At 43.5% G+C, this 21957-nt stretch overlaps 1 pseudogene; it reads right to left on the minus strand.

Annotated features, from left to right (window-relative positions):
* Positions 1 to 560: 560 nt before the first annotated feature.
* The window catches only part of LOC148183440 (uncharacterized), a 56655-nt pseudogene continuing 35258 nt past the window's right edge, over positions 561 to 21957 (minus strand).

The following is a 21957-nucleotide window of genomic DNA, read 5'->3' on the forward strand; positions in this document are numbered from 1 at the left end:
TTTATCATATCACTCTCTTGAGTGCGTTCATAACATGGCCCAAGAATAGTCAGGAACCTGTGCAAGGACCCACTGTCTTTACTGATGTTTCGTGGAGGACTGGCAAGGCCATTGCTACCTGGAGGGACGCATCTGAGTGGCAGGTTTTGGAAGGTCATGAGGATGGGTCAGCCCATCTGGTGGAATTACAGGCTGCTGTCTTGGCGTTTCAGAAATTTTCCCAGGAACCTTTCAATCTGGTCACGGATTCCGCCTATGTGGCCGACATAGCCCAGCGGTTGGGTCATTCGGTTTGGAAGGAAGTCAGCAATCCAGCCTTGTTTCATTTACTGAAGACCCTGTCGTGTGCCATTCAGGCCTGGGTGCACCCATACTACATTCTGCATGTGAGGAGTCATACCAATTTGCCAGGGTTCATTGCAGAAAGTAACGCGAGGGCTGACAAGTTAGCTAACCCAGTGTGGGTTGCACCTCAGCCTGCTACACTCAGCCAGGCCAAGGCATTGCATGGGTTTTTCCACCAGAATGCACATACTTTGCAGAAGCAGTTCCAGCTGACGTCAGCTGAGGCCCATGACATTGTTGAGTCTTGTGATGATTGTCATGCACTTGCTGCGCCTTTGCTGGCAGGGGTAAACCCCAGAGGCCTTAGGGCCTTGGAGCTTTGGCAGACGGATGTCATCCAAGTTGCCGAGTTCGGCTGGCTCCGGTATGTGCACGTCAGTGTGGACACTTTCTCCTCTGCAATGTGGGCTTTGCTCACACAGGAGAAAAGACCCGCGATGTCATTGCCCACTGGAGGCAGGCCTTTGCTGTCTCAGGCATACCTTCTGCTGTGAAGACAGATAATGGTCCTGCTTACTCCTCTCAGAAGGTGCGGCAGTTCCTGCAGTTGTGGGATGTGTCACACAGGTTTGGTATCTCTCATTCTCTGACAGGTCAGGCTATTGTAGAACATGCTCATGGTACACTAAAACGAGTTCTACAGAAGCAAAAACGGGGAATGCAAGGTGAGACCCTGCACAGTCGGCTGGAAAAAGCTTTATATACCCTCAATCACCTCACAGTGCCACAGAACTCCAATAACCTGATCATGTTGAACCGTCAATTTTCATTGCAGTTTTCAGATGTGGCACATCAGCCTCGAGCGAAGGTTCAAGTGAGGAATTTAGTGACCAAACAGGGACAAGGTCCCTATGACCTTATTGCTTCATGGCGCGGGTATGCATGTGTATCCACAGGTACTGGGGTACACTGGGTACCTGCAAAGTGCGGTCATCCTGACCTGTGACTGCAGTAGAAAAATCCAGCTGAGAGGCAGGTTGGAGACCCTGACCAAATTGAAAATCATCACATGGATGGACCATCATATGATGACTCAGATGCAGATGACGTGAGTGGTCACCCTGATGGCCCCTCCAGAAGCAGACACTGAAAAAGTTTTCATTTTTGTTTTTTTTTTGTAATGGAGAAAGGGTGAGATATCACCCTGAAACTAGAGCCTTCTGATTGTTTAGGACATTGTTTATTCTCTTTTATGTTCCTTTTGATTTTTTAGAATATTGTTCATTTTCTTTCTTAATTTTTCTTTTTTCTTTTTTAAAGGAGAAAGGGTGAGATATCACCCTGAAAACTAAAGCCTTCTGATAATGTTTTCATAGTTCCAGTTACTTTCCCATGAAGGTTCTATAAACATAAGTTGTTCATCACATTCCTTCTAAGAAACGTCTTTTGATGGACGTTTCACATGACCAGTGTGCTTGGGAAGGTAGTAACTTAATTATCCAATCCCTGGTCATTGTCAAGACTCTATAAATGCTAGAGTCAGAAAATAAAGGTTAGTTCTTTCCTGTTCTAACACTGAGAAGCACTCGTGTGAATAATTTTGTTTCCTTTAGCGACAGACATGCATCAAAAAACTCATTGGGGTACTCAGGCTTAGTGTGGTCACTTTCTAAGGAATTATGGGTGCATTGCAATTTTTGGAGTAGCAAAAAAAATAACTGAGAACTGTATAACTTGCCAAAAGGTGAATAGAAAAATAATGAGAAAAACAACTTTAGGAGGCCACGAGTTAGCTCTGCGACCGTTCCAAAGTATCCAAGTGGATTTTACTGAACTTCCCCAAGTGCAGAGATGGAAGTTTCTATTAGTAGTAGTAGACTATTTAACTCATTGGGTGGAAGCAGTTCCTGCTGTCAGAGCTACAGCTAATGTGGTATGTAAAACCTTTCTGGAACAAATTATTCCTAGGTATGGAATGGTTAATAAATAGATTCAGATAGAGGAACACATTTTACATCAAGGATCTTACAGCAAATAACTTAAACCTTGGGAATAAAATGAGAATTACATGCCCCATGGCATCCACAGAGTTCAGGCCAGGTAGAAAGAATGAATCAAACTTTAAAAAGAACTTCAACAAAATTAATGATTGAAACCCAAACATCATGGTTAAAATGTTTACCTTTGGCCCTTTTGAGGGTCTGAACATAGCCCAGGTCAGACCTGGGAGTGTCACCCTATGAGATGATGTTCAGATTACCCTTCCTTACCACCCAACATGAAACTTCCACTTATGAAGTAGGGGAACTAAGTGTTAGAAAATATGTCACCACAATTGCCAGAATGCTTGAAAATTTGCAGTTAAATGGGATGATCCCTCAAACCACACCTTTAGAGTTTAAAATTCATAATATCAGTCCAGGGGAATGGGTACCAGTGAAAACATGGAAAGAACAATCTTTAATTCCACAATGGGAAGGTCCTTTTCAAACTGAGGCAGCAATCTGGACCAGGGAATGAGGTTGGATCCATGTCAGCAGGATCAAAGGACCTGTGAAAGAACCTGAGGAGTGGACTATAACATCTAAACTGGTTGATACCAAATTGCCTCTTAAGTGGGGACTGGGTGGTAATGAACTGGGACAATCCAAATGATCCAAGGAATGTACAAAGAATCACACCTATCTGGGAAGTAAGGCCAAGCTTATATCAGTGGTTTCAAGTGCTGCCTGGACAAGTTCTGACACACCTTCAATATCCACCTTGGGGAAAAATACTCTCACTTCAAACAGGAGGATCAGGACTGTTTCAATCAGGAGATCCTCATGGTCTGGCTTTAGCCTGTGACTTAAAGAAGGGGGAGAACTACAACTTCCATCAGTGCCATACCATATATCCTGTCGAAATCATCTTAATACTGGACATGCTAGCTGGGTTAAATGTAAGTATTTAAATTGTGGAAAAAATTGGTACTGTAGCTCACACAATCTATCACACAATTGGGTGTCGAGCGCAAAATCAATTTCTTATCCAGACAGAATTAGGAACAACTGAAATAATAACTTTACTTTGTGGATGGGAATTACTAGTGCCTGTTGAATGGGAAATACCTGAGGAATGGTGGGAAACTATGGTTAAGAGGTGTCAAAAACAATTTGCCTGTGTGGCAGCGGCCTCAGGGGAGACAAAGAGTTACATTTTCTCGCCCCAAACCCCTTGTGAAGGGCGGCCCAGGTGTTCTGATTGGGTTTGAGTCCCTGGGGGGTTCTCCCTTGGTGTGCTTCTACTGGTCCCTGACCCTGAACTCCACCCTCAAAGGTGGGGACCCTTGAGAGTTCTGTCCCTCAAAAACCCCTGCTGTGCCTCTGTTCAGGGCTCTCTGTTCTGAACCTGACTTTGTTCCCATGCTGAATAAATGGTTTCATGAACGGGAGCCCGTCTCGTTGGTGTTTCATGCTGGTCCCCAGAATCCTGCTGCTTCCCTGGACGAGATCCTGAGGTTGCTGACTGCAACAAGTGGTGGAGAATGCGGGCATCCAGCGAAGCAAGAGAACAGCAGGACCCGGCTCCATGGACACCTCGTAAGTCTCTGGCTGATGGCTTGAGAGCCGGCGAGACCCCCGCCTTGGAAAGGAGGACTCGAGAGTGCCTGGCAGGGAGACTGGGTTGAGAGTGCCTTGGAGGCATGGGGAAGAAAAGGGCTTACGGAGGTGTGGGAGCCGAGACCAGACGCTGGGACAAGCACCTAACATCACCCAACGAAAAAAGCCAAAATGGCTCTGGGTTCCTGCCGACTCCCCGTCACCCCAGTGTCTCTCTGCCATCCCTTCCCGTTTTCCTGAAGGCAGGCAAGGGACGGAGAACATCCACAGTGTAATGAATGCACTCAAGAGAGTGATACGATTCAATCAAAGAGAATTTTATTAATTGTAGCAAGCAAGCAATAAGCAAAAATCAGCGCTGGGCGACAGGGGAGTCTCTGCTCCATCGGCTGCCGCGCTTCCGATTTCCGTGTTCTCCCTTTTAAGTGGTCCGACTTCCGGGTTACGTGTCCTTTCTCGGGTGTCTCTGCGCATGTGCCTCTAGTCGCTGGGGGTCTTTTTCTGCCTTCTGGTGGTCGCAGGATGAAGATCAGGAGTCTTCCTCTTTTGACCTTTCCTCTCTGTTTTCCTTTTAAGGCTTATCTGGGTGGCTTAGCTCTCTGAAATTCAAGAGAACTTGCAAGGCTGTTTTAATGATTATGCGAGCGTCAGCAGCAGCCTTCAACCTCATCCCTATTACACAAAGCATAGTTTTGCAAAGCATCGTATCTATATGTTTTGTCGAACAAAAGGGTCTCTATTTACTACAATTCCCCCCTTTTTCTATTGCTTACTTTTGTTCGTTAAATCTTTGTAGTTCTCTTTTACTTAACTCTAAATAATCTTCTGTCTCTTCCCCATTTAAGGCTTCATATTTAGCTCGTATTAACATAAGGTGAGCTGCTTCTAACCTGCCTTTCACAATGCTAATGATTTTGTTAAAAATGCAAGGTCCAAACATAAGTCCTAGGATTAGTAAAATCAGCGGTCCTGCTATGGTGGATAGTAGAGTTGTTAACCAGGGAGAATAGTTAAACCAGGATTCGTACCAACTTTGTTGCATTTCTTGTTCCCTCTTTCTCTTTCCCAGTCCTTCTCATAATTTAGCCATGGTCTCTCTTACTATCCCACTTTTATTTACATATACACAACATTCTTCTCTAAGTGCTGCACACAGGCCTCCTTGCTGTAAAAATAATAGATTTAATCCCCTTCTGTTTTGTAAGGCTACTTCAGCTAACGAGTCTAGGGAGTCTGTGAGGTCTTTTATAGATTTATCAATTCTTCTTAAATCTTCATCTACTGAAATTCTAAGCTCCCTGAGTCCCTGGTGTTGATTCGCTAAGGACGCTACACCCGTTCCTAATCCAGCTCCTCCTATGCCTAACAATACGGCTACTGTTAGTGCCGTGAGGGGTTCTCGCTTTAGCACATGATGCCCTGGGTTTTGATATTGTGAATACACATATTCTTCAGGATGATAGATAATTCGAGCAACTATTATAACCTGTATGCAAAATTCGTGGGTTTCATTAAAGATTTTTATGGAAACACATGGGGTTACCCCTAAAGTGTTACAAACCCATTTTGTATTAGTTGCTGGAATCAGCCACTGAGCCGGCTTATGAGGGTTGTTAATCTGCATTTTTGTTTGACATAAATGATCTTTGTCTGAGGGCACATTTCCCACACATATTCCTTTCCCGGTAATTCGAGATAACGTTATTCCTGGGGTGTTTTCTCTTCCCTTTTTCCATAGGCAGGCAGCGGGATTAGTGCCGTTTACTCTTTTCGGTTCGGTTATGGAACCTATGGCCTCATAGAAGGGTGGGTTAATGTTATAGCATAACCAATATTCTTTAGTTAAATTTGGATATGTGTTATTTAGTACTTTAAAGGTAGCTTGTAAAATATTCCAAAGAGCCCCGTTTCTATATTCCTGAGGTGTCCCCACTGTGGTTGATGCTTGGGATTTGTTGTTATTTTCTGTTTCCTTTGAACAGTTATTCCGATCCCTTATTTTGGGGTCTATTGCTCTCCATACCACTGGATTTGGTCCAACAGATCCAGAATCATGGGGGACCCCTTCCTTTCTTATGAGAACATGCCCTCCCCGATCCTTTCCGGGTTCCCATATTCTGAAACCCCAGGTCCGTCCTAATAACCACCCAGGATCTTGGGGTTGTGTAATATTGATGTAGTAAAACTTACAAGTCCCAACATATGTCACTACCCCCGAGGGATCTGTCCAGGGTTTTATACATCCGTGTGGACCCCTTTCTACCTTTAGATATTTATCTGGGTTCTGTACTTTTCATCTCACGGAAATTGTCTCACAGCCCCAATATCTACAGTAAAATTCACCAGGGTAATTACAATATCCTTTGCCTGGATTAGAAGCTGGGCACATATATAACACATTATGTCCGGGCCGGCTATAACCAGTAGTCCTCCACTTAATGAGAGAGTCCAAGGTAACTTGAAAGCTGGGGGCTTCAGAGGTGAGCTGTGATTGGATAACGACCTGGTCTTCCCATCGGATTAAGGACCAATTGAAAGGTTCATGAGTCTTACTTGCGCAAATATTAAATGTGCTACTTAAGATTATAAATGTTATTAACTTCTTTAACGAACACTGATTTCCCCTGCTATAATAGAGGCTTTTCCTTTGTGAATTGCTAATTTGGATTCCCGAGAAATTACTTTGCTGGGTTGTCTCATCCCCACTCTTGTGGCATTTCCAGAACCATGATCCTTTGGTCCCATGTATATTGGAGTGCTTCCCTCCACAGTTTATTACTCCTCTGCCTCTCCCGTCGACCCGGTTGCTTCGGGACACGGGGTGTACCATCTTCTCGACAGCAAGAGTACTCTTCAGGAGGGGGATTATTTCCTCTTTTATTGATTCTTTGTATATATTTTTCCCAACTTTTATGCTTTATTAAAGGGGTATGACACCCTAATTTCCGGACCCACCGTCTGCACAACCCAGCTACTATATTGGCTACAAAAGGCGTAGGTTCGTTTGGATGATAGCAATAATACAAGGGATTTACCCCTTTTGAGTAGATGGCCCACCACTCCTCTGATCCTTCCTCAAATTCTCCTGCTCGTATTCTGGTTATTAGGGCCCAATCAGTGAGTTCCCTCTGGGCAGTGTAGCAAGAGCTACACACCCCTCTTGGTGGGTAGCCTCTATGACAGTGGGTCCACCAGAGTTCTTCACATATTATACATTTAAAACAAACAAAAGGATAACACTCCTGACACAGAGTACAGCCTATTCTAACACCTCTATTATATATTTCCTCACCACTAGGTGGAGGTCTTCTATATTCTATATAAAAGCCTTTATGGAGTTTATTATTCATGAGTTTCTAAGCAAATTAATAGTTTTTGGGTGTCATTTTGTTCGGGATATTTTAAGTCTCAAGTCCCCAGCTGGGATAACCACTTCCCAGTTACTAGCCTTCGGTGCTTCCACAGGTCCTTTTATTCGACTCGCATGTGTCCAGCCTTTTTCCGCCGTTCGAACCGCAGAGTCAGTTGTTAGTAAGACTTGATACGGTCCCTCCCACTTCGGTGTTAGGGGATTTTCTTTCCAACTTCTTATCAGCACCCACTCTCCGGGTTGTACCTGGTGTAATATAAAATCCAATGGTGGTCTTTGAGCTAGCATCCCTTTTTCCCACAATGCCTTTTTAAACTTCATTAATTTTATCAAATACCCATTGATGTATTGATCACTTACATTTGGATGTGTTTGAACTTCCTCTATATTATAGGGCATACCGTATAACATTTCAAAAGGGGAAATTCCCAAATCTGCCCTTGGCTGGGTTCGAATATTCAGAAGGGCTAGTGGAATACACTTGACCCATGATAGTTTTGTTTCCATCACTAGCTTGGTAAGTTGCTTCTTTATTTCTCCATTCATCATTTCTACTCTCCCAGAACTTTGAGGGTGCCAAGGGGTGTGTTGTTCCCACTTTATTCCTTATGCTTTTGCCACATCTTGAGTTATTTTTGATGTAAAGTGGGGACCTTTGTCAGAGTCTATTGTCTCTGGTACTCCGTATCTAGGGATTATTTCTTCTAATAACACCTTTGCAACTGTTCGTGATGTTTCCCTAGATGTTGGGAAAGCTTCTACATAATGGGTGAGATGCTGTACTAGGACTAAGAGATATTTAAGCCTCCCTACCTTTGGTAGTTCTGTGAAGTCAATTTGAATATTTGCAAAGGGTCTTTTTGCCAGGGGTCTCCCTCCATACGGTAATCTTCTGAGATTTTTCCTATTTGTTTGTAAGCATGGGAGACAGCTTCTAGTAATTTGCTTAGCTAAATCTCAAATACCTGTACTCATATATTTTGCAGCGAAATAGTCTGTTAACCCCTGTGCTCCCCAATGTGTCCTTTGATGTATTTTTTCTAATATTCTTTGAGCTATAGCTTTTGGTAGTACTTCCCGGCCATCTGGGAGAAACCATCTTCCCTCTGGATTCTCGGTTGCTCCTGTCTCTGGGAGTTTTAACCTCTCTTCCTCAGTACATCTACTTCTCAAGTCATTATCCCTGTGTTTCCAGATTTCTTCATGCCCCCTTTTTTCTTTTAGGACCATTATTCATAATGCCGCTCACTTTGCTTCCTGATCGGCGGCATTATTTCCTCTACTCTTCAAATCTATTCCCCTCTGGTGTCCTTTCAAATGAACTACTGCCAATCTTTTGGGCTTTCTCAGGGCGTTTAATACTTCAATTATGAGTTTTTGATGAACCAAATCCTTCCCTTGGGAGTTTACTAAACCTCTTTCTTCCCACAGTTTACCGAACGTATGCACCACCCCATAACTATATCTGGAATCTGTATATATTGTCCCCTCTTTTCCTTCTAGTAGTTTTAATGCCCTTAATACTGCATACAATTCGCAGGCTTGGGCAGACCAGGACTTGTCTAATGGTCCTGATTCCAGGACTTGCAAATCAGGTCCTCGTATGATGGCATAACCCGTTTTCCTCCTTCCTTCTATTATTCTAGAGGACCCATCTACAAACAACTTTTCTCCGCTTTCTAATTCCTCTTCTTCCAAATCAGGTCTAATTTTGGTTTGTTCCTCAATTGTGGTTATACAGTCATGTGTCAAAGGTTCACCTTCAGGTTCTCCATATAAAAATGCAGCTGGATTTTGTAAAGCTGTCGTTTCCAGTGTTAAGTTTGGGGCTTCAACTAAAATTCCTTCATATTTTAGGAGTCTAGCATCTGAAATCCACTTGTCTGCCTTTTGTTGTAACACACTACGAATGTTATGGGGGGACATTACCTTCAAATTGCTATTAAAGGTAATTTTCCTAGCTTCCTCCACCAGTAGGGCACATCCTGCCACTACTTGCAGACAAGCTGGCCAGCCCTTACACACGGGGTCCAAGATCTTTGATAGATACCCTATCGGTTTCTTTTTCCCTGCCCATTCCTGAGTCAGGACTCCAAAGGCAATTCCATTTTCCACATTTACAAACAAATATAAGGGTCTTTTTAAATCCGGGAGACTCAAAACAGGAGCATGAATTAAACTTTCTTGTAGTTCCCGGAGTTTTTCTGTGTCTTCTGAATTCCATTTCATTAATCCCTCCTGTGTCAATTTATGATATAAAAATTTAACTTTGCTACTGTAATTTTCAATCCACTGTCTACAGTACCCTGTTAACCCCAAGATTTGACGTATCTGTCTTTTATTTTTAGGAATCGGCAGTGACAGAATTCCTTGTATCCTTTCAGGGTCTATCTTTTTCTCCCCCTTTTTAAGGTAATGGCCTAAATATTTCACTTCTTCTTCTACAAATTGGAGTTTTGCCCTGGATACTTTCAACCCCTTTAACCCCAGGAAATTTAACAGCTTAATACTCTCTCTCCTTACATCTTCTTCCTCTTTCCCAGCTAAAAGCAAGTCATCTACATATTGTATCAAGGTCACTCCTGGGTCTGTCTGATAATCCTGTAAAATCTGCTCCAATGCTTGTCCAAACAAATTGGGGGATTCTGTGAATCCCTGGGGCAATACTGTCCATCTCAGTTGTTGTCTCCTTCCCGTGTCTGGATCTTCCCATTCGAATGCAAAGTAATCTCGGCTATTTTCATCAAGAGGGCAGGCCCAGAATGCATCTTTTAAATCTATAACACTGTACCACAAACTGTCGGGTCCCAGCTTGCTTAGTAGTGTGTACAGATTTGCAACTACTGGGAATCGTGCCACTGTGCGTTGGTTAATTTCTCTTAAATCGTGTACCAAACGATAAGTCCCATTTGGTTTCTTTACTGGCAGTATGGGTGTGTTAAAAGGTGACATACATGGTTCTAATAGTCCTTTACTTAACAATCTGTCAATTTCTGGCTTCAACCCTTTTCGTCCCTCAAGTGATAAGGGATATTGTTTTATTCTAACTGGGATTTCTGGGTTTTTTATAGTGACCGAGAATGGGGTTATCCTCAACTGTCCCACACTCTCAGATGTATACCACACCTCTGGGTTTATTTTATCTTCATCTTCCACCCTTAAAGGGCATAGCCTTATCCTCAATTCTTTATCAACTATATCTAAGTGTATTCCCAATTCAATAATTAAATCTCTTCCCAACAAATTATAATCTGCTTCTGGTACTAATAAAAAATTTCCAACCCAATTTTTGATTCTGATTCTATCATCACGTCTTTAATAACCCCCACTTCAAAGGGTTCCCCTTTTGCCCCTACTACCGTAGTGATTTCTTTGGATATACTACATCCTTTAGGTAAAAACTGAATGGTTGATCTCTCAGCTCCAGTATCTACCAAGAAAGTTATTTCTTGGTACTGGGGACCCACTTTTAACTTTATCAAGGGCTCTTTCTGGTGTTTTTGGGTCCCAAGAATGTAGAGCCCCTGACCCCCCTAGTCTTCTTTGAACATTTTTTCATCTTGGATCCTCACCCTACATTGTCTCTTAAAATGTCCTTTCTTTCCACAGTAAAAACAAACCTTAACATTCTGTCTTGCCTTTGAGTTCCTGATTGGTCTCTGTTGCTTCCCTTTCCAGGTTTGGTCTCTACTCTCTCTCACAGCAGCCACCATCATCTTAACTTGCCGCTTCTGAGCCTCCTCTTCCCTCCGAACATACACTTTTTGTGCCTCCCGCAAAAGCTCATCTAATCCCCTGTCTTGCCACCCATCCAATTTTTCTATCTTCCTCCGGATATCCTCCCAGGATTTTGCCACAAATTGTGCTTTAAGCAGTGCTTGCCCCAACTGGGTGTCTGGATTCATCCCGGAATATAGTTGGAAGTTCTTTCTTAGCCGTTCCAACCATTCCGTAGGGGTCTCGTCTTTCTTTTGCCTCTCGTTAAATGCTTTATTGATATTCTAACCCCTTGGGACTGCCCCTCTAATCCCTTGAATTATAATCGTTCTCAAATCCTGCATATGTGCTCTGTGCGCTGGATCTTGGTGATCCCAGTGGGGATTTTGGAGGGGCCATTTTACATTTGCCAGTGGTCCCTGAACATGCTGAGCATCCCAAATGCGCATTCCTTCCCTTCTAATCATGTTTTTCTCTTCTGCCGTAAATAAAATATTCAGGATAGATTGTAATTCTTCCCATGTGTACATATTGGGTCCTAAAAATTGATCAACTCTTTCTGCAACCCCCAATGGGTCTTCCAAGAAATGCCCCATTTCCTTTTTGAAGTCTCTGACATCCCCCGAACTGAGAGGGACAGATATAAACCCTATTCCAGCTTGGGGTCCACCCATTGGCATTTCTCTTAATGGGAATAGGTTCTCTTGTTTCTTTCTGGATCTACTCCTGGTAACAGGCCCCACATCTGGCATGTCTAAATCCTCCTCCTCAGGGTTTGGAGGGGGGGAGGGGGCTTGTGGTGGGGGTACATAAGGAGGGGGCATTATCAAAGTATCTTCTTTTTGGGGTTCCTTTTTCTTCCCCTTCCTCTCCCCCGGATTCTCTGTTAGTTTAAATACAAAAACTTCGGTACTTGCTATCCAGATTTCTGCATAAGCACTTTCCTCTGAGCTGAAGGGGATTTTTGTGTTTACCCAGGAATTTAACTTTTGTCTAACCCAATCTTCGGTTGATCCAAATATAGGCCAAAATACAGTCTTTGAGATTTCCTTTCCTCCCCATATTTCTACACAATAGTGAATCATTTTTGCCTTATCTTTATTTTCTGTTCCTGGGAAATGCTTCCAATTTTCTAATATAAAACCCAACGGACTATCTCTAGGTACCTGTCTTAGTTTAGGGCAAATTAGGAAGGAAAACTCTAAATGGGGATTTCCCCAGGGAAATGCCCCTCTCCACTAACTGGTCCGGGAAAAGAATAAAAAAATTCCTTAGAGAGAAGTGGAAAAAGCTGTTTATTTAACAGAAATTGAGTAATATTAAATAATAAAACCTCTTGCTGTTCGATGGGATGGCAAGTCTAGGAAGAAAAGTCTTTTTCATGTGGTGTAGCTCGGCTCGCTCAGGTTCTTATCAGTCCCTCCGGCGCTGGAAAGTGCCGAGGCCCAGGCCCCGGTGGGCCACAGGCGTGAGCTCTCGGGGTTTAGCTGGGTGTTCAGTCCAGAGCAGGCTTGCACAGATCCAAGAAAATTGGGAAAAGAACAAACAAAGGTCTAGGGAACTCCTCTGCCTCAGCTAGCTAAAACTAACTAAAATCCAGAGAGAAGCTCTGTCCCGCTGTCTGTCCGTGCTGCAGACACTACAGTCTAGGAGCGGGATGTGTGGGAGTGATGTTTTTCTTTAACACAAACTGCGCGCTTCTTCTTTCCCCTCTCTTGCTCTCAAAGCCAGTCTTAAAGGTGCAGAACTTAATATATAACATAAACCAGACGATTGGGGATACCAGTATCATAAAGTCACCCCAGGACAGTACCGGAGGGAGTTTAATAGATACAGGGGGCTTGCTTTTCCCCTGCCCCATTCTTCCGGAGTGCCTTCAAATCACACAGTCTCTTTCGCTTCCCCTTTTTCGTGGCCCACGCCCTTGCGGGCTAATGGGAGACGCACTAATGAGGGTCCGCACTCACTTGGGGAATCTGGCTACCAGTCCCCCTCTCACACACACACCACTTCGCCACACTCCAGGATCCCGACCCCGACCGAACGGTTCCCCGTTATACTCACGCGTCCCGCGTCCCGCGTCTTCGTCCGGACTCTGTGCACAGATTTTAAGGGGTCGACCGGTCTCCCTTTTGCTTATTGCTTTAATTTTAGGTTCGTCGGTGCAACCAAGGCAGAAACCGGCCCTCCGCCGGGCCGCTAAATAATAGCGGGGCGCCCCCCCGTAATGCCGAGAGTCTGTCCTACAGATTGCATCCGAGTCACGGCACCAATTTGTAATGAATGCACTCGAGAGTGATATGATTCAATCAAAGAGAATTTTATTAATTGTAGCAAGCAAGCAATAAGCAAAAATCAGCGCTGGGCGACAGGGGAGTCTCTGCTCCATCGGCTGCCGCGCTTCCGATTTCCGTGTTCTCCCTTTTAAGTGGTCCAACTTCCGGGTTACGTGTCCTTTCTCGGGTGTCTCTGCGCATGTGCCTCCAGTCGCTGGGGGTCTTTTTCTGCCTTCTGGTGGTCGCAGGATGAAGATCAGGAGTCTTCCTCTTTTGACCTTTCCTCTCTGTTTTCCTTTTAAGGCTTATCTGGGTGGCTTAGCTCTCTGAAATTCAAGAGAACTTGCAAGGCTGTTTTAATGATTATGCGAGCGTCAGCAGCAGCCTTCAACCTCATCCCTATTACACAAAGCATAGTTTTGCAAAGCATCGTATCTATATGTTTTGTCGAACAAAAGGGTCTCTATTTACCACACACAGTGATGCGGGTCTGCTGCCGTCTGCCCGCCGTTCCGTGTCCTCCTTCACCCCCTGTCTTTCCATATCCCCCGTTTCCTGTCCGGGAAAGTCCGTCCCGGCCTCCCCCCCCATCCCAAGATGGCGCCGGCCACGTGGTCTGGGATCCCTTGTTTCCTGCCTTGCTCCTTCTTTTCCAGTCCCGACCCTTCCCTTCCCCCAGTAACTCCTGCTTCGCTCCCACCCCTTTGTTCGGCTGCTCCACCCCTGGAGGCTCTGCCTGTTCCATGGTGGGCAACACCCCCTCCTGGGAAATCGAAACTGTAACTGAGCTCCCAAAGCCAGTGTTTCACCGAGATCATCTAAAGAGGCGACGCCCACATGGGAGCTGTAGTTGAAGCTGGAGATCGAAGAACTGCCCCTCGTGAGAGGAGATCTAAGACCTGAACCCTTCCTAAGAGAGAATCCTAAAGTGGAAGAGACTGAACTAAAAAACCATTATGTTTGTATTAAGTACCATCACCGTTTAATTTGCCCGGCGTGGTCCGAGATTTAAGTGCTTGTTTTCAATTTTGTTTTTTCTGTTTGCTTAATGTGTTTTGTTATTGAGTTATTGGTGTCCCACAAAGCAAAGTGGGTGCTCTGTGGAGGAGGTGAGATTTTAAGGTGTATGTTTGGAAACATTTTAAGCTCCTAATTAAAATTTGGGGAAAAAAAATAAAAAATAAAAAAGGAGCATATGTGGCAGCGGCCTCAGGGGAGACAAAGAGTTACATTTTCTCGCCCCAAACCCCTTGTGAAGGGCGGCCCAGGTGTTCTGATTGGGTTTGAGTCCCTGGGGGGTTCTCCCTTGGTGTGCTTCTACTGGTCCCTGACCCTGAACTCCACCCTCAAAGGTGGGGACCCTTGAGAGTTCTGTCCCTCAAAAACCCCTGCTGTGCCTCTGTTCAGGGCTCTCTGTTCTGAACCTGACTTTGTTCCCATGCTGAATAAATGGTTTCATGAACGGGAGCCCGTCTCGTTGGTGTTTCATGCTGGTCCCCAGAATCCTGCTGCTTCCCTGGACGAGATCCTGAGGTTGCTGACTGCAACATGCCTGGAAATTGCAAAAAAAAAGGAAGTGACAAGGAAATAGAGAGCAAGACTGGGTTGGCAGCTGTACTCGCCACCAAGAAGATTATATACACCTACTATGGGCTGCAACCCCATAGGCATTGGAAGTGGGGGTATAAGCCATACCAGACCTCTGTTATTCCTTCTGCTGTCACTTATCCTTTGACTTTTCCCTTTCAAGACACCGGCAAGGCCTTGTTACAGATGCTATCGAAAGCTTCACATGGAAAGACACCAGGGTTCCTTTCTCATTACTCACACCCATGTCAACAGTCACTGTTATGACCCATCCAAATTAGGTACTCATATGCAAAATGGGAAAAAATATAGGATTACAGAAAATCTAGGAACAAGTGGTAACAGATTGGGAAACAGATGTCCAAAAGGAGAGAAATGGATTTGTTTCACATTTGCCATCAGGGGAAAAGTCCAGGATTTGGTACTGGAACAACTGGTAAGCAGAAAGACAAATCCAGCACAGCAATCTAGCCCTGTATTAACCTCACATCAGGACCTGTATACAAAGCTTAAGCAGCAGTTAAATGGGGAAATAGATATCTCAAGATTGGGAAAGAACCTGTATGTGGAATTAGGGGAAAGGATAAGTAAGGAACAACATAACCAACTGTTGAGTCTGTGGAGGGGCTTTGATGACAGAGGAATGGCCATGGAAAGGTAGTAGCATAGGCCCGGTGGAACTCCTTAAGTGGAACCGGACAAATATGAGGGGGGAACCAACCGGAAGGGTGGGTTCTAAGTTCAACAGTGATAGGAGAAGAATGTCTCTGGTGCACTGGGAAAAATTTTCTAAATGAAATAGGAAATACTCCCTGTAAAAGGTATAAAATTAGTAATGGAATTTCTACATCGTGGATCTCAGAGGAACCAACTCTATTGTACTCAGAGAAAGACAAAAGAAAATAATTGTATGTATGATAATGAAACCAGACTCTTCCAATGTAATGATACAGGGGAAAATCCTTATTATGGACTCCCAGAAATATCCAAATTTTGAGAAAATATAAATCAACAGAAAAATAATTATTGGATGTCCTGGGGTGACTTTATGATACTGGTATCCCCAATCGTCTGGTTTATGTTATATATTAAGTTCTGCACCTTTAAGACTGGCTCTGAGAGCGAAGGGGGGGGAGAAGAGCGCAGTTTGTGTTGAAAGAAAAACATCACTCCCCCGCATCCTGCTCCTGAACTGTGGTGTCTGCAGCATGGACAGATTACAAGACAGAGCTTCTCTTTGGCTTTTAGTTAGTTTTAGCTAGTTGAGGCAGAAGAGTTCCCTGGACTTTTTTTTTCCTTTTTTCTTAGATCTGTGAAAACTTGCTCTGGACTGAAAAACACCCAGACAAACCCCAGGAGCTCATGCCTGTGGCCCACTGGGGCCTGGGCCTTGGCACTATCCAGCACCAGAGGGACTGATAAGAACCTGAGTGGGCCGAGCTACACCACATGAAAAAAACTTTTTTCTTCCTAGATTTGCCATCCCATCAAACAGTGAGAAGTTTTATTGTTTAATATTATTCAATTTCTGTTAAATAAACAGTTTTTTCCACTTCTCTCCAAAGAAATCTCTTCTTTCCCCAACCAGTTAAGGAGAAAAGTCGTTTAGATTTTGCTTTCCTGGGGCACCCCCATTTAAAGGTTCTCTCCCAAATTTGCCCTAAACTAAGACATATACATTGGAACACACCAGATGACTTATTTTGGATATGTGGGAAAAAGGCACACCCAAGACTCCCTACGCAGTGCAAAGGGTGCTATAATTCTATATGTTCCCTGCATCTCTATAGCTACCGTCTGCCCTGCAGTAGCCAGGGAGGCCAGGAAGATATTATAGCATGGAAGAGAGGAACTAAACTGAGGCTCTTTCCCTTGCTGAGATGGTATTGCAGCTTTTCTTGGGGTCCCGTGGAGAAAGAGGAAGAGTATAGATAAGCGCCTCTTTTCGAAGGCAGGGGAAAGAGGGAGGCTTGGGGTCTTACATCCAATAGGGAGAGCTGGGGAGGAAAAGATAAGGGGAAGAAGCTTACATTCTATATTTTGGGGGTACATTCTCTGGTCATACCATTTTTCTAAATGCATTACAATAAAAGGGAGTTGTACTCTGGGAGTCATTCAACCACGGTTTTTCATTTTACCGGGACCAGATGGAGATCACATAGGAGTACCAGTTTATGAGGACCTAGAAAGAAATAAAAGGGAATTGATTGGAGGATTTCGAAAATGAAGAGATGAGGAATGGCTCCCTGAACACATATTGGAAACATATGGGCCAGCTACCTGGGCACAAGATGGAAGTTGAGGGTATCTAACCCAAGTTTATATGCTAAATCACATCATAAGATTCCAAGCTGTTGTAGAAATCATAACCAATGAAACAGCTGGGGCTATGGAATTAATAGTCAGTCAGTAATGCCAAGTCAGAGCTGCAATATATCAGAATAGGTCGGCTTTAGACTATTTATTGTCTGAAAAAAGGGCTGTTTGTGGGAAGTTTAATACATCAGATAGCTGTTTGAAAATCAGTGACAACGGGGATGCCATTATAGATATCACCAAGAATATCAGAAAAATAGCCCATGTACCAGTCCAAAAATGGGAATCAGTGATGACCACTAGTTGATGGGATAACGTATTGGGAATAGAATGATGGAAGAAGCTAGGTTTCTTCCTCTTATATGCTACAGCTGGTTTATTTCTTCCTTGCTTGATCCCATTTAATTTGGCTAAACACCAGCATAGTGACTATCCCAGGCAAGCAATTGGTAACAATGCCTATAGACCCAAAACTGGCTACATCTGGAATGGCACAAAATATCATGGCATTAAAGAAACAAAGTAATATGGAAGACTCTTTTGAAAAATCTAAATTGATTTGTGAAAAAAATGAGAGAATAATAGAAGCTAGAAAACAAAAATTGTTACTCAACCCAAATGATTTATAAAACAGAAGAGAGTGGGTTGTTATAAATACATATTATAATATTGGCTTTTCGAAAGTATTAAGATGAATGTTGTATGTATAATGTTAGAATGGCTTTGCTGTGTGAATGTAGGTTTTTTTATTTCTCTCTGCTATTAGCAAAAATTTAAGCATAAGTGGTTATAGTCGATATAGTATATTTGAACTGCCTGCTGGTTAGGATAACCTCCAGTGAACAGATGATGGGGACCTGGCTGCTATCAACACTCACTCCTGTGGAAAGAAGAAGCCAAGGCCCAAATTAAAAGATGATAAGAAGAAAATTAAAACTGCAAGGCAGGAAATGTGCATGCTCTAAAAAGGAGGATCCAAGGAGTGGCCATGCAAAACAGTTCCTGAAAGATGTAAACTAATTAATGGAAAAGTTTGAATATACATAAAGTCTATGAATATACATCAAGGTTATGCAATAGAAATGGTATATAAAGGGTGCTCCTGAAACACCGTGTGTTCTTGGCAGAGTGCCAAGCACCCAGCCGTTATTCTTTGCTTTATTATCTGTGTTTCATATTGTCTTTATTAAACCTTTTAAATTTTGCCAGGAGAGTGAACTTCGTTTTTCACACTAGTAAGAGGGTTACTCAGGAGAAGTCACCCAAGAAAACTTCTTCCCCTATGGACAAAGATCAGAGTGCCAACTGTAAGAAAAATGCGCAGTGGAAAAATGACTGTCTGATGTTGAAAAAGAAACCCTGAGTTCCCCAACTCAGTGGGACAAGACTCACACTCAGAGTGATGGGGAGCGAAGGCTTCTCCCCCAGAAGAACCTTCGATTATAGCTAAGCTGGGGAAAGATGATATTGAATTTGTGGTAGATACTGGAGTGGCATATTCTGTGTTAAATACTTTAGAAGGGAAACTGCGTCAAGATACTGTACATGTTGTTGGAGTAACAGGGGTAAGCAAAACACAGCCTTTCTTCCAACCTTTAAAATTCAAACTGAGGAAACACTGGGTAACTCATCAATTCCTTTATATTCCTAACTCCCCATAACCATTGCTGGGGAGAGATTTGCTGGAGAAATGGAAGCAGAGATTAAATTTTAAAAGGGAAAGGGTGTACGAGTTGTAATTCCTGAATCTAAATTTGTCCAAGTTGCTGCATTTTCTATAGAGGAAAAATGTGGTGAAATCCCCACTGAAGTTGAAAATGCAGTCAATCCAATAGTGTGGGCCAATGATATCCCAGGAAGATCCAAACAAGCAGAACCAGTGGGTATTGCACTCAAACCAGGACCCACACCGGTAAGGTAAAAACAATACCCTTTGAAATTAGAAAGTCATAGTGGATTGGCATCTGTAATTGAAAACTTTCTCCAACATGGGTTATTAGTGCAATGTGAGTCCAGATACAAGATGCCCATCCTTTCAGTAAAGAAAGCTGATGGTAAGTTACCAATTAGTGCAAGATTTAAGAGCAATTAACAAAATTACAGAGGACACACACCCAGTGGTAGCAAATCCCTACAGCCTTTTGACCACAGTGAAGGACAAATTAGGGTGGTTTACTGTTGTAGACCTGAAGGATTCTCTTTTCTGCATTCCTGTTCACAAAAACAGCAAGGAGCTTTTTACTTTTGAGTGGGAAAATCCCAAAACAGGGAGAAAAAGCCAGCTTTCTTGGACTGTGTACCCCAGGGTTTTAAGAATAGCCCAACAATATCTAGAAAGCAGTTAGCAAAGGAATTGGAAGATTGGAGGAGACAAGAGCCAGGAGGGCTTATTCTTCAATATGTTGATGTCATCTTGATTGTAGCTAAAACGCGAGATGACTACATTCAACTCACTGTAAGCATGTTAAACTTTTTGGGACTGAGTGGGTACACAGTTTCCAAAGACAAAGCACAAATTTCCAGAGAAGCAGTCATTTATTTGGGACTTGAGATCTTCTGTGGACATCAACAGCTCAACAATGTCCTGGGTTGATTATGATGTTAAATTGTATCCCCATTTGTCCACCTAGCCCAGAAATAGGTTTTGTATCCTTAAAACTTCATCTAAGAGTAAAAGTGAGTGGAGAAGAAGCACCGAGTCTGTTATCAGAGACTGTACTTGCTCCCCCTGCATCCCGGGATGGGGTTTTGACTACAGCACAGACAGACAACAAGGGACAGATTGCCTTGGCTTTCCAACTAGCCAAAGCAGAGAGGTCTACCTGGATTGTTTTCTTTCCCTTTTCCTTGGAACGGATTGAACCTGCTCTGGACTGGGGACTCGGGGGAGCACCGGGAGCTTGCATCCGTGGACTACCAGGAGCCCAGCCTGGGCAGCGGCATTTTCGAGCGCCAGAGGGATTGAAAACAGAGCGAACACCCACAGGACAGAGACCCTCTGAATTTTGTCATCTCTTCAGAGCGGCGAGAGGTTTTGTAATTTGATATTGTTCATTCTTGTGCTGGGTAGTGCTGTGCCTGTTAAATAAACAGGTTTTTTCCACTTGTCTCAGAGCAATCTCTTCCCGAACCGGTTGGGGGGTGGGAGAAAGGGGCCACGTGGGTTTGCTTCCCGGGGGGGGGCCCGTTGGAGGTTTTTTCCCAAATTTGCCCTAAACCAGGACAGCAAAGAATGGAAAGAAACCATCTACCAACTTCCAGAGCCCCACACTGTGAGACAGATGCAAGCTTTCCTGGGAATGATATGTTGGTGTTGTTTGTGGATAGAAAATTATGGACTCTTGCCACTGGAGATGAATAGATCACACGGACACAGCTCGAGGTATGGTGAAAGGAAGAGCGAGTTTATTTCTTCTCCCAGGATTTATAGGTTTCTGATGATGGTCAGGGATTGGATGGTCAGGGTAACACTTTCCCAACCGCACTGGCCTTGAGAGATGTCCATCACAAGACGTGTAACAGAAGGAATGCATACGTATCTCTATGTTTACAGTTACTGTCCTGGGAAAGTCTTAGAAAACTATGTCAGCAAGCTCAGAAGCTGAGTTTTCAGGGCGACAGTGGACTGCTGGTAAAACCCCTATATGGAGCACTAAAAGCAGCAAAAAAGGGAATCATGTGGACTGAGAAGAATGACGGATTTCTCTTTACAAACAAGCTGTGGGTCTGCTGATAAATAAAACTAGCACTGAGAGATAAAAGAAACAATGGGAAGGATTCCACTGATTGATGAACGGAAAAATATATTTGCCTTTACAAACAAACTGTATGTTTGCTGATAAATTAAACTGGATATTGAAAGATTTTGCTATATTTTATATATTAGTAAAGGCCTGTCTGCACAAACCAGTCTTTGAAATAAGTCATGATATTAAAGTCTAAAGTCCTTGAAACCTTCCTGCAGAAGAGAGAGTAAAGCAAAAACAATATCCTTGTGTATAAGAGAAAGAATTTAAACCTGTGTGTATTAGCCAATGGTAACTTACTTAGCCCACGGACCCTGTAGAACCCTATAAAAGGTGTGCTAAAGATAGAAATAAATGGTGTTCACTTTTACTTCTGTGAAGAGTGGTGAAAAAACTGGCGGTCTCTCAATAGAACGATGAAAGAAATAATGGGGAAAAAACATAAAATCCATAAGAATTAAAAATTAGGAGGGAGAGTTATACATTAGAGGGGAATCTTATGCATCAGGCATTCCAGGAAGCCTGCACCTCTCAAGTACCTCAGCCAACAGGGAAAGAGAGAGGGACATGCAGCCAGGAAATTAGGATAGAAAGGAAGCTGTGTCCTCCAAAAATTTGAGAGACCCCAGGGGAATGCCCCATGGCCTCTCTCTTTATTCGAATAAAGTAAAAGGACATTTCTGTCTCCTTTTTGGACATAAACTTCTGGTGTTTGCGGATTAATTTTCCTGACAAAATGAGAGCACAAGGGCTGCATTTAAACAGCTGAAACACTCTCTAATGTTAGCTCCAGCACTGGGATTGCCAGACTTAACCTTTTGAACTCTTTACACAGGAGAGACTGAATGTGTCTTTGGGGGCACTAGTACAGTGCCTCGGAAACCAACAGAGAGCTGTGGCCTACTGTAAGAGCTGACGGAGTAGTGATGGGGGCTTCAGATGGCTTTTCTTTCTAATGCTGTTTATTCCATAGATTAGGTTACAGCAGGGGGTCATGGGTCAGCCTACAGCTGCTGGCTATAGGCAAGCCATGTGTCCTGAAGCCCCCTTGGTTCTAG

Source organism: Pseudopodoces humilis, chromosome 12 (assembly GCF_049639895.1).
Source record: "Pseudopodoces humilis isolate 2021_Gansu_Grassland_sample_001 chromosome 12, ASM4963989v1, whole genome shotgun sequence".
Classification (NCBI taxonomy): domain Eukaryota; kingdom Metazoa; phylum Chordata; class Aves; order Passeriformes; family Paridae; genus Pseudopodoces; species Pseudopodoces humilis.